Below are 12,484 nucleotides of genomic sequence, written 5' to 3' on the forward strand. Positions count from 1 at the left end.
ACACAGAAGTGGATGCTCACAGTCAGCTATGGGATGGAACACATCCCAATAGAGGAGCTAGAGAAAGTACCCAAGGAGCTGAAGGGTTCTGCAACCCTATAGGTGGAACAACAATATGAACCAACTAGCACCCCCAGAGCTCGTCTCTCTAGCTGTATATGCAGCAGAAGATGGTCTAGTCAGCCATCATTGGGAATAGAGACCCCTTGGTCTTGCAAACTTTATATGCCCCAATACAAGGGAACACCAGTGTCAAGAAGGAGGAGTGGGTAGGTGGGATGGGGGAGGGTATAGGGGACTTTGGGGATGAGATTTAAAATGTAAATGAAGTAAATACCTAATAAAAATTGGGAAAAAAACATGACACAAATAAATATATCTTTAAATTCTTCCATGAATTTTAGTATTAATAACATTTGACTATAAAACAACAAACTGTGACACTCTGTAGATATTATACTGTTTTGTTTTTATAATATCATAGAATTATTTATAAATTTTATTAATGCATTTAACAAGAATAATGTGTAGCAACATAGTAATTTGATATTTTTATTCTCTCATGAACCAATTACTGATTAAGGAGGTTCAGACATAAAAAATCAGTGAAGCCAGTTGGCTTCAGTACTATAGACAGTTTATCATATCAGAGGTACTTAAGTTATGATTGCCATTTTTGTTATCTGCATTGCAGTAGGAGTACGGAAGCAGCTGTTCATCTATATTACCTGTCATCTTCAAGTATAAAAATGTGTTCAATTTAATTGGTAGAAAATGTAAGAACTCCAAAGACTGAGTTTGTACTCACTATCATAAATACTTAAAGGCAACCTTAATTGTCACAAATGTGGGGAGATAATCTGAACTTAGGCAAATATCGTTTTAGTGAGAAAAAAATTACTATGTCAGTGCTATTACTTACAATAATATCAATTTTACTAAGATACAGTAATGTGAAATCATTGCTAAAATTGCCTTTTATATATAATTCACCATTGTACAGTGGAAAGATAAATAGAATTAAAGTTAATGTTAATCTAGACAAGTCATATACCCTCAGGTTCAGATTTTTGAAGAGTGCATTGTTTCATAAGCAAAAACAACAGAACAGAGTGCAGATAATTTATATTCTTGAGCATTCCAGAAAGAATCTTTGTTTTTGCCAAAAGTTGTTTTTCTACTTAAAATTATAATAGGCTTTTGGGAACAACAAAGTTCTGTTTGTTTAAAAAATAATCAATTTAGTCTCACTGTAAACTTTATGAAATATTTTTAAGCTGTCCTCCAGCTGACAGACTAAATTAAATTGGTGTCTGATATGTATTCTCTATCCAATTAAGACTACAGAATGACTACAGGTAGATTTAGGTATAGCAAGTGATTGAAAATAAAGTATTCAAGAGGGGAAAATCAGTGGCCAGAGATAAGAAAATAAATTATAGGTATCTAGATACAAAAAGAGGCATAAGGAAGACTTATCTGTAATCATCAGTAATTATTTTGCATATAGAATTCTTAATAAAATGTTATATTTCTATGTGTATCACTTATCATCCCCACAAAAAACACCTTGTTGGAAGCTGTATTAGCTATGGTTTCCACTATTGTAAAGAAACTCTAAAGTGGATATTGCTGGTTTCTTTGGAGACTCAGGTGATTATGATGTTTTGGTATGACTGCCAGGTGAAAGAATGTTTTGCCAAAGCAAACACATGAAAGGACACAGGACATTTAGAAAGAATATAAATATCACTCCCCCCAGAAGAAGCGTGAACATTGGTTCACTTGACACATGCATTGGTTCGCCTTACATTTGTGTTGTTGAGCTCTGTTTGTGGTGACTTCAGAGAGGGAAACTTGCCAAAGAACTTCTTGTGAGGTTCCTACAGCTTCTTTCTTCTTCCATGGACCATTGGCAAGCTTTGCAAAATACATTTAGTCCAACTTTAAATGTCCCAGAGTCAATAACAGTCTCAACAATATTAAAAGTCCAAAGCTCAACGTCTCTTCTGAGATTCATCCAATCACTTAACTGTAATCCTCTATAAAATCAAAATAAAAAAACAGATCACATGCCTTCAACATTATAGGATATAAATTCCAAAATATCATAGTGAAGAAATACTAACAAAGCAAGACTAAACTTCAGCAAGGCAAATTCCAACTCTGCCTCTCAGTATCTGATGTCCAACTCCTTTCAGGGTTGTTGACTGCAACACAATTCTTTCTCTTTGGCTAATTCCATTCTGTTAGCAGCCCTTCATAGGTATCCCATTGCAAGGGTCTGTGATTAGCAGAAAATGTTACCCCAGACTCAAATAATATGCAACAATGAACAGTGTTTATTCTGCTGAGAACCTGCATGAAGGGGTCTACGTTGCACCAGATAGGAAGACAGAGGTGTGGACCTAGCAGTATCAATTTAAAAATAGGAGTGGGTGATTTTTTCCCTTTCTTTCCTTTGATTGGCTGACTCTATCTTCAGAGGGATGGACACCTTGGTGATTGGTTAAGGCTCTGAGAGATTTCAAGAATTTTTATGATTAACTATACTTGCCTCACGCTGGGTGGTGGGGCCGTTTCCTGATGGGCTCCCTGTGAGTGGTGGCTTTTCCTGGAATTGAATTATTTTGGATTTTTCTCGTTCTGGGAAACAAAAACTTAGGCCTACCCTCCAAAATGCCAATTTGCATCCTGTCATAGAATCAGCCTGGCTCTGGCTAACTCTGTTCTCTCACTATGGCTCTGGCATCTCAAATATCTTGGGGTCACTTCAATATTACAGCTTCTTGTTCCAATATCTGGGATCCACACATGATCTTCTGGGCTCCCCCAAAGGGCCCGAGTCACTTCTCCAACTATTCCCTCTGTAGCATTTCATAGTCTAGATAACTCCATTCTATTGCTGTACCTGTTCTTGGTGGTCATCCCATGGTACTGTCATCTCCACACACTGGGGTTTCTAGGTTTCACCAGTAGCCTCTCATTGGCTCTCATAATGATAACTCTTCAAGGCTCAATTTCTTTGCATAACCTTTTTAGTCGTGAAGCCTCAGCTGCAATCCATGACTCCAACTTCAAAACCAGTATCACCTGGGTGATTCTTACACACGACCAAGTCCAACTGCAGCAAGAGGTACAGCCTTGGATATATCTGTAAATGGCTTCTTTGTGCTCTCAGAACCAACTTTCCAGAAGACTTGGCCACATGAATGCTAGTAATTTCTTAGTTACAGCTAACCAGCATCAATTGGCCCAGTGGTCCTTCCATTCTTGACTCTAAAGCTACATGGCTGAAGCTGCTTTCTGCTGCTTCTTGGAGCTGGAACGAGGCTATTACATTATCACTACCTATCTATTTTCTGACTCTTACACTGCCTACCTAAACTTAGCTGTCCTGGAATTTGCTCTAGAGGTTGACCTTGAAGCCAGAGATCTCTACAGCTCTGTCTCCTGAATGCTGGGATAAAAGACTTATACCACCACACTTGGATTTAAGCTTTACTTCAGCTAGAACTTCCTCTGCTCCAGGATGGCTTTGAATTCGGAGATCTGTTTGCCTTGGTCTCCTGGGATTAAAGCTGTGTGTACCAAAAGAAAAGGTTTAACCTTTTCTTTTCTTTTTTTTTTTTCTTTTCTTTTTTTTTTTTTCTTTTTTTTTTTTTTTTTTTTTTTTGGTTTTTCGAGACAGGGTCTCTCTGTATAGCCCTGGCTGTCCTGGATTTAACCTTTTCAAGGCCACTATTCCTAAAGATCCAGAAGATTCCATTACTGAATTGTAGTTTATTTCAGAATAAAATTCCAAATTAAAATAATAAACAAGTAATAATAATGCCCAGATGTAATTGCTCCTTTTTCAATTCAAAAGCATAAACAGTTAGCTTCTTGGGGGAGATCTTGTCCTGAAGTGAGCACTCCCTTAATCTGTGTATCTACTTAAACACAGGATTGAGCTTCATTCACTTTCCAATGCCCTCCTAATACTGCAACTGTAAATTTTGTATTTTTCTTTCCCCCATTGCTCCATTTCATTGAGACGCTCTTCATAAGCTTTAGTATCCACACAATGAAATTTATACTAGGCTGTTGTGAGACTTCCTTTGTCAAAGCAGTTCATCTAAATCTCTTCATCTTAGCCTCCGGCAGACTCTTCAGAAAGTGGTAAGAAGCAGCCAACATATCACAAGCCACATACTAAAATTCTTCTCCACTGAACATCTTGTGCCAGATCTGCACAGTTCACACTATCCTCAGCATCAATGTCTTCCACATTCCTATTAGGATGACCCATTATGCCCCACTTAAAGAATTGCACTACTGTCCATTCAAAAGTTCCCAAATCTTCATTCCTCTAAACCAAAACATGGTCAGGCCTATACAGCAATACTCCAGTACCGGCTACCAACTTCTGTCATCATTAGGATTTCCATTGCTGTAAAGAGACACCATGACCAGGGCAATTCTTATAAAGAACAATGTTTCATTGAGGCTGGCTTACCAGTGCTGAGTTCAGTCTATTATCCTCATGGCAAAAATCACAGCAGTATTCAGGCAGGCATGGGCATCAATAAGTACAGGAATCTATAAAGATGTTATTATACAAAATACAACTAAAATACACTAAAATTGTCTCTTAATACAACAAAGAAAATATGCCAGAATTTATAACTTGCACACATTTAAGCTGAAAGCTAATTCAGTCATTATCAGTCTAAAATGTCTACACCTTCACTGTATGATTAAAGTGGCTTCCTTACCATTATTGGCTAAAGTTTATCTTTGGATATGGTAATACTAACCAAAAGAGCAACTTTTTGGTATCATAAACCAACAGAAAAATGAGGGATCATTTAGATAGGTTAATTGGTTATTACAGGAAGGTATATTTTTACATGTGCTTTTGGTAAATATTTCAAAACAGCATGGTGGTTTGTGCCTATGGTCTTAATACAAAGCTGAATCAAAAGGATTGCAGAGTCACACATAATAGACTGGGTTAGTAGTGAGTTCTAGACTAAACTAAACTAAGCTGAACTGCTGTGTGTGAACCTCTCTCAAAATTAATGATAATAATGATAATAAAAATAATAATAATGCAAACTAAATTCCATAAATAAATAAATACTGAAGTAAAGAAACGTGATCTGTGAATCAGGTATTAGATGGGCCAACCATGCATAGGTCCTGTGAATGCACTGGACCTTTACTTCTGTTCTGCTACTCAAAATTATTATTGCTTCCTCTGCAATTTTTTAGGATATGAGTAGGAACATGCACATAAGTTACAGCCAGTCACCCTAACAGATTGATACGGTGGGCAACCTGGCTCAGCCTTAAATTTTCTCCTTTTATTTTACTGAGTGTTAATAGGGAAATCTATTCTTCTCTATGGAATACTAAACAATTTTGATCATTTTTTTCTTATCCAGGAACTAAGTTATTTGATGTCCAGTGCATAGAAATAGAAATACTATCAGTTAGCCTACTTTCGTACTTCACAGATATTTAGAGCAGACTAGTTCTATATGTCTATTAAATATTATGCAGAATATTATACTGCATGCTTAAGCATTTAGCATGATAGCGCCTTTGTTAATTGTTCTTACACACACACACACACACACACACACACACACACACACCCCTCAAAGAGACAAACTCAATTAAACCTCTTAGAATGAGGTTGTATGTTTTCATTACTTGTAGATAATTTAATTGTGATATTCACAAAACCTAATGTTAGTATGCACTAATATGGTCCCCTTTAATAAATATTCATATATAAACTATGTGTCATTAAACTTTCAAACAAAAAGTTAACTAAAAGGAATTGTATTGCAAGATTGCCATTTTACATGCAATATAATAAACACCCTAAATAAACTACAAATAAAAATAAATAATTTAATATATTGATATCTATATGTGTGTTATAATTTCTTTAGTGAAAGATGGTGAAATGAAGAAATTTAGGGGAGATAAATTTAAACCTTTTATCGTGTAAATAAATATATTATTGTATTGTTGTATTGTAAAAAGTGCCAATTTTCATTCTGAACAACTTCAAAGTATTTTAAGGAAAAGGGATAGGTAATAAGTACCCACATTATTAAGAAAATACAGATAGAAATTCTAGAGAATAATTTTTAGAAAGACACCAGTCACTGAAAGATAGAAAGCCTTCTTGGAATTTATAGCTAAGAACTATTTATAAATATTATCTTAATAATATTTTTATACCAACAGGTCAGTGAAGCTTTCTATCTTTCAAGGGCACATAGTATATATACTTATGTACATATGTGTGTGTGTGTGTAGAGAGAGATAGACTTTATATATGTTGAGACTTACTAATATTGATATTCTTAGAACAGAGGTTATTTCTAGGTGGTGGAAGTCACTTTTTTTTTCTTATCCCTGTATCCCAATGTTTATTTAGTAATTGATTTTGTAATGATGAAATTTTATTTTTGGTGAACAGGCTTTTACCAATCTAGAAGCATTTCATCCTGCTCAAGTGTTGTGCCTCAGAAAAAGTGCAGATTTGGTCTTCCTGGGGATCCTTACTTCCTTTTGAACGTCTTCAGGCTATTTATCTGTTATTTAACTCCATTCCTATCATAGCTGGCCAACATATTTATTAAAAGACCACAAAATTGGCCTAGCTAATATTGATACTCAGTGTATAGAAGGACAATGGAGTAGTATGGACACATATATCTTGCACAAACTTCTGAAATACTTATCAATTGACCCTTTCTTATTTCAGTAAATATAAATTCACCTGGTCAAATCACAGACCCCAGACCTCTATTGCACACACACACACACACACACACACACACACACACCCTCCAATCATGCCTTCTACCTTGTAGTTCATTGCACTATCAGCTATTTGTTTTGTTTCAGTCAGGAAACTGCTGTGTGGAAAGCAAAAGGCAAATGCTCTTACAAAATGAGAATTTATTATTTATAAGTGGGCTTTAGTGAAAAAAAGCTTCAGTGATTTCTGCCCACATTTCTTTGGTTAGGTCTAAATCACTTGACCATATCTGATGGCAGGCATGGCAGAAATTGGTGAAGTCGGATGGGTTGTATGCATTTTACCCCTCCTAGCCCTTAGAGAGGAAAAGGGGGAAAACATACATTAGATGGACAAATCAGATGTTCATTCTTTCTCTCTTTTAAATACTGACTTCTTTGTCTAGATCAAGCTTAACTGTAGACTCAAATGTTTAAATGTGAATTTTATTTAATGATTGAAAGTTATTACAGTGTAGCTTTGTTTTGAATGAGTTAAAAATATACGGAAACATTTGTCACCAGTTGAGTTGAAACCTCATCTTTTAGAGCATAAAATTAATTCTGTTTCAATCACTGCATCAATCTGTTCTACAAGGAAAAGTGGGTATGTTGCTATGCTGTGTTTGAGAATTGATTCTTTGTGAAAAAAAGTAACTAAAAGGAAAAACTTAATTTTCATTATCTAGAGAAAAAGGGCCAGTAAACAATAGATGTAGGACACAAATCAGCCACAAATCCTAAGGCATCAAATGTAAACTTAGAACACAGAAAAAAAAATATGGAAGTACCATAAATATAAACACAAAGGCAAAACAGAAGTGAGAAAAGAGAGAGGGGGACATTCGTTACAGACACAGATGAATGTACAAAGATAGAGTTTACAGAAAAACAAAGCAAAGAGAGAATTTTGATACTGTAAATATTTACACAGAGATAGAAAATTCAACAAAGACATCAAAAGGCAAATAAAATAAAGTAACAGAAATACATAGCTTACAGCAATTTGTAAAATATTTAACTGTACAATTAAATTTGAAAAACAAGAGATAAAGTTGTTTTATATAATCAAAATTATAATTTAAGAGTAATATGGATTACTGACAAGCAAAATTTAAATTTGAGACAGTGAAAATTTCAGTTTATATTTAAAAAAGAAGAAATTAGTATTTTCATGTTTTCATTGTGGATTTTATTAAATCATGAGTGAATCAATTCTTGATTATATATACACTTTTGCTTCCTGTTTATAATATACTAATATAGACAACTTTAGTTCAATATTATGTATGTTTTTCTAATTACTTGTTACAACCCGAAGGTGAATTTAAATTGAAAATAAAGTGATGTCAATAAACAAAACTAACGATAACGATTAGTATCAGTATATATATATCAGTATATATATATATGATATAAGAAATATTTATCCTTAAACATATTTCAATTTTAAGGCAAATTTGTGAACAAGTTCTTAATATTCCATGACATTTTACACCCTTATATTACAAGGCATGATAGAAGCCAAAGACATTATAAACATACTAGTTGGCATGCATTCGTATGAAACGGTAACTGGCTACAGCCTTTCTTCCCAAATATGCAGAATCCATAGTAATATAAATCAGAGTACACAATTGTGAACACATACAGCGTCAGAGCAAGAGGAAATTGATCACCTAATGGTAAAACATGGTGTGACTTTCAGCTGTTTGCTCTTTTTGATGAGGGGCGCTTTTATTTGTGAGTGTGTTTTAAAGCACACACACGTCAGCTCAGCGAGGTCAGAGGACAGGCTCCAAAAGTTGTTCTCTCTTTTTACCATGGATCTTCCACAGACCAAGATCAGATTGTCTGACTTGGCAAAAAGTCCCTGTACTTGCTGTGATATCTTATCAGTCCAGCATTTTTTTCCTGTGTTTAGAATCATTTAGCTATATTTACAGGAGGAAAACATGAACCAAAGGTATAAATATGTTTAGGATTGTTAATAACAAAGTAAATCATGCCATGGTTTCTAATTGGTAAAACTTAGAAGAACTTTTGATGGTGGTTGTTTTCCCTGACCTTGCAAAGAGTTTGGGAATATGCATGGTCTCGCTGTTGGGGAAGAGTGACTATGTAGTTATAAATACATAAACATTGGCAGCATTCCTGGTTGTTTTTCTCTCTCTGCCCAGCAAGCCACTTGCAGCATATTAGCAAACACTTCCCAGTGAAAAGATCTAGAAGCCTCTGCCAGAATCTCATCTTCAGGGAAGGGAACAGCTGACAACAAATTTCATCAAAACTGTTGTAAGGCTTACTACTAATTGGCAGCATTCAAAGAGTCTATTTATATTCTGGCTTTGAGCCATTGTCATACAAATGAAACGTTGTGTAGGTCAGGTGATTTTATTGACAATATAACACACACACACACACACACACACACACACACACTAATATTTTATACTTTAAGGAAGGGTGGGCCTGCATTTCTTTTCATACAGAACTCATTGCTAAGGTGCTGATGACTGCCTTCTCTTTAATTTGTCTTCTTAGACAGATTGCTCATTGTTTTATAAATATGTACCCTGATTCTATTTATTTGTATGTTTCTGTCTGATTAAATTTTCTAGTATGCTCCACTTTATTTGACTTCTCTCTCTCTCTCTCTCTCTCTCTCTCTCTCTCTCTCTCTCTCTCTCTCTCTCTCTGTGTGTGTGTGTGCGTGTTGTGTGTGTGTATGTATATATAAGTATATGTATTTGGGACATATATGGCACACATATGGATACAATCCATCCCCCACTTTTTTCTTTACAGTTTGTTTTCAATCTCTTCTTTAACTTTCCCTCTCATTATGATGAGCTGCCTATTCTTTTCCTTTTGGCAAACCCACTGATTCCTCATTATACTATGTATTTGTGGATGAATATGAGTTCATCTGTTAGAACCTGCATTGCCTTTCACAAGCTGATTCCAAGAATAAAATCCACTCTCTCCCAATCAGCTGTGAATTGGTCGCTAATGTGGGACTACGTTATTCAAGCAGGGGCCTTTGTTGGTAGGTCCTATACACATATAACAGCCGCTGTTTGTTCAAGTATATGAATATAAGAGCTGATAGCTTGACTGTGTTAGAGGAGAATGTAGGGAATAAACTTCAAGTTAAAAGATAAAAAAGAGCTTTGTGAACATGATCCTCGATAGTATAGGCATTAAAAACAACAATTCACAAAAGCTGACTTCATCACACGAAAAGTTTTCTATAAAGTAATACGACTATCATTCATGTAAAAGAAATCTACAAAATAAGAACAACTTACTTTGAGTACATAAATTTTTGTAAAGATGGTATTAAAAATACATAATCTGCCAGGCGTGGTGGCGCACTCCTTTAATTCCAACACTTGGGAGGCAGAGGCAGGCAGATTTCTGAGTTTGAGAGCGGCCTGGTCTACAAAGTGAGTTCCAGGACAGCTAGGGCTACACAGAGAAACCCTGTCTCGAAAAACCAAAAAAGAAACAAAACAAAACAAAACAAAACAAAACAAAACAAAACAAAACATAATCTTATACATTTCCTTTGCTCCCTCCAACCACTATTTTGTATCCTTGCTTGCTCTAATTCAAATTCATGGCCTCTTTTCTTTAATTGATGTTACTTTGTGTGTGTGTGGGGGGGGGGAATGTGTGCGTGTGTTTATTAAACCACATTCTTTTTACAAGATATTGGGTTTCATGTATTCTATTTTGTTTCAAGTGTGTTAGGCTTTTGACCATGTTCCACCCTTGAATTCTTTCCCTTTAGCCCTGATACTGTTCCTCTCCTCTCAATACTCTCTTCTTTTCTCCCAGTCTTTCCTCATCTTTCATTTTAATATATAGTTTTATACATCTATAAATAATTCTCCTCTATAATATTAGAAAAATATTTGCACAAATATGTGGGGCATATAATGGTAATGTTATCATGAGTAGTAATGAAAGCAGAATAACAAGCATTTCCAACTGAATAGTAGTTTTACATATCAAGAATTTAGTGCTATTTCTGGACATTTGAATATATCAGAAATGGTCTATATCAACAGTTATTGGGGATTCATCCCATAAACAACCACCAAACCCAGACACTATTGCAGATGCCAACAAGAGCTTGCTGGTGGGATCCTGATATAGCTGTCTCCTCAGAGTCTCTGCCAGTGCCTGACTAATACAGAAGTGGATGCTCACAATCATCCATTAGACAGAGCACAGGGTCCCCAATGAAGGAGCTAGAGAAAATACCCAAGGAGTCGAAGAGCTTTGCAGCTCTATAGGAGGAACAACAATATGAACTAACCAGTACCCCTAGAGCTCCCTGGGACTAAACAACCAATCAAAGAAAACACATGGAGGGACTCATGGCTCTAGCTGCATATGTAACAGAGGATTGCCTAGTCAGTCATCAATGGGAAGAGAGGTCCCTGGTCCTGTGAAGGTTCTATGCCCCAGTATAGGGAATGCCTGGGCAGGAAGCAGAAGTGGGTGAGTTGGTGAGCAGGTGGAGGGGGGACAGAATAGGGGATTTTCGGAGGTGTAACTAGGAAAGAGGATAACATTTGAAATGTAAATTGAAAAAAGAATTTTTTAATTACCAAAAAAAAAAAATAAACTACACTTTTCCATCTCATGGTGGTTGGTTTTCCCTTACTGAATTTTTTCTTCCTTCGGTCATGATTCACTAAACAACTGTGTTCCTATTATTCCCATTCTCCATTGAAGACTATTGCAGACAATTCTCATTCAAGTTGATATTTTAGTATGATTACACACATGTAGAATCTAAAATATGGCTTCTAATTATGTAAAGAGGAACAAGTGAATATATAATTCCTAGGCTGCTTGACATAAGAAGGGCCATACAAAGAAATACAAAACTCGTAGATTACAGAAAAAGCGACATACCTTCTTTGAAGTATGTCTGTTACAAGGAAAATATTATAACCTCAGATTTTATGCAATTTTACAGTTTCATTCATAGTTTACATTAAACATCAAACAAAAATTCTTTTGAACCAACAATTTTTATAGGATAATATTATATTATTTACTAAATTATTAATTGCTGGTTGACATTAAATATTTTCTTTTGAACTTTTGTTGTTTGTATACATAAAATAGTTTTAATGAAAATGTAAATTATATTTAGGGAAAGATGACAGATTCTGACAGAACATAGGTTTTGTGAAGAAATGTAGGAGATCAGTATCTGTTCAATGTCCTTACACTAAATGTAGAGTAACCTATATGTAGTTATGATTTTTAAAATTGAATTTATAAAGATATTTATTGTTTCAATTATTAAAATATCATATTGGTAGCTTGACATATATAAAAATGAAACATATTGCAGATATTTTCAGTTCCAAATTCCATTTAAAATCTTGACAATAAAATGTAAGTTTTTTCTCAATATTTTCTGAATAAATGCTATGGATTATTTTACTGTACTAGATTAAGTGATGCTAAACAGAAAAACAAACTGTAGAAACCTTTAAGAAAAAAAAAGGATGTTTTCGTAAGAATAACAGTGACTCATAGGGAGCTGATTACTCCCAGTATGGTCGGGTGGCTTTGTGCTGCTGCAGCTGCGGCTGCTCCTTCTCCTTCTTCTTCTTTTCTCCTTCTCCTTCTCCTTCTCCTTCTCCTTCTC

General features: G+C 35.1%; 1 protein-coding gene across 2 annotated transcripts in view; it reads left to right on the top strand.

Moving 5' to 3' along the window:
- Cdh12 (cadherin 12) overlaps positions 1-12,484 on the top strand; it is a 1,034,353-nt gene that overhangs the window by 168,836 nt on the left and 853,033 nt on the right. The gene's annotated exons all lie outside the window — the stretch shown is intronic.

Source organism: Mus pahari, chromosome 11 (assembly GCF_900095145.1).
Source record: "Mus pahari chromosome 11, PAHARI_EIJ_v1.1, whole genome shotgun sequence".
In the NCBI taxonomy this organism is placed as follows: Eukaryota; Metazoa; Chordata; class Mammalia; order Rodentia; family Muridae; genus Mus; species Mus pahari.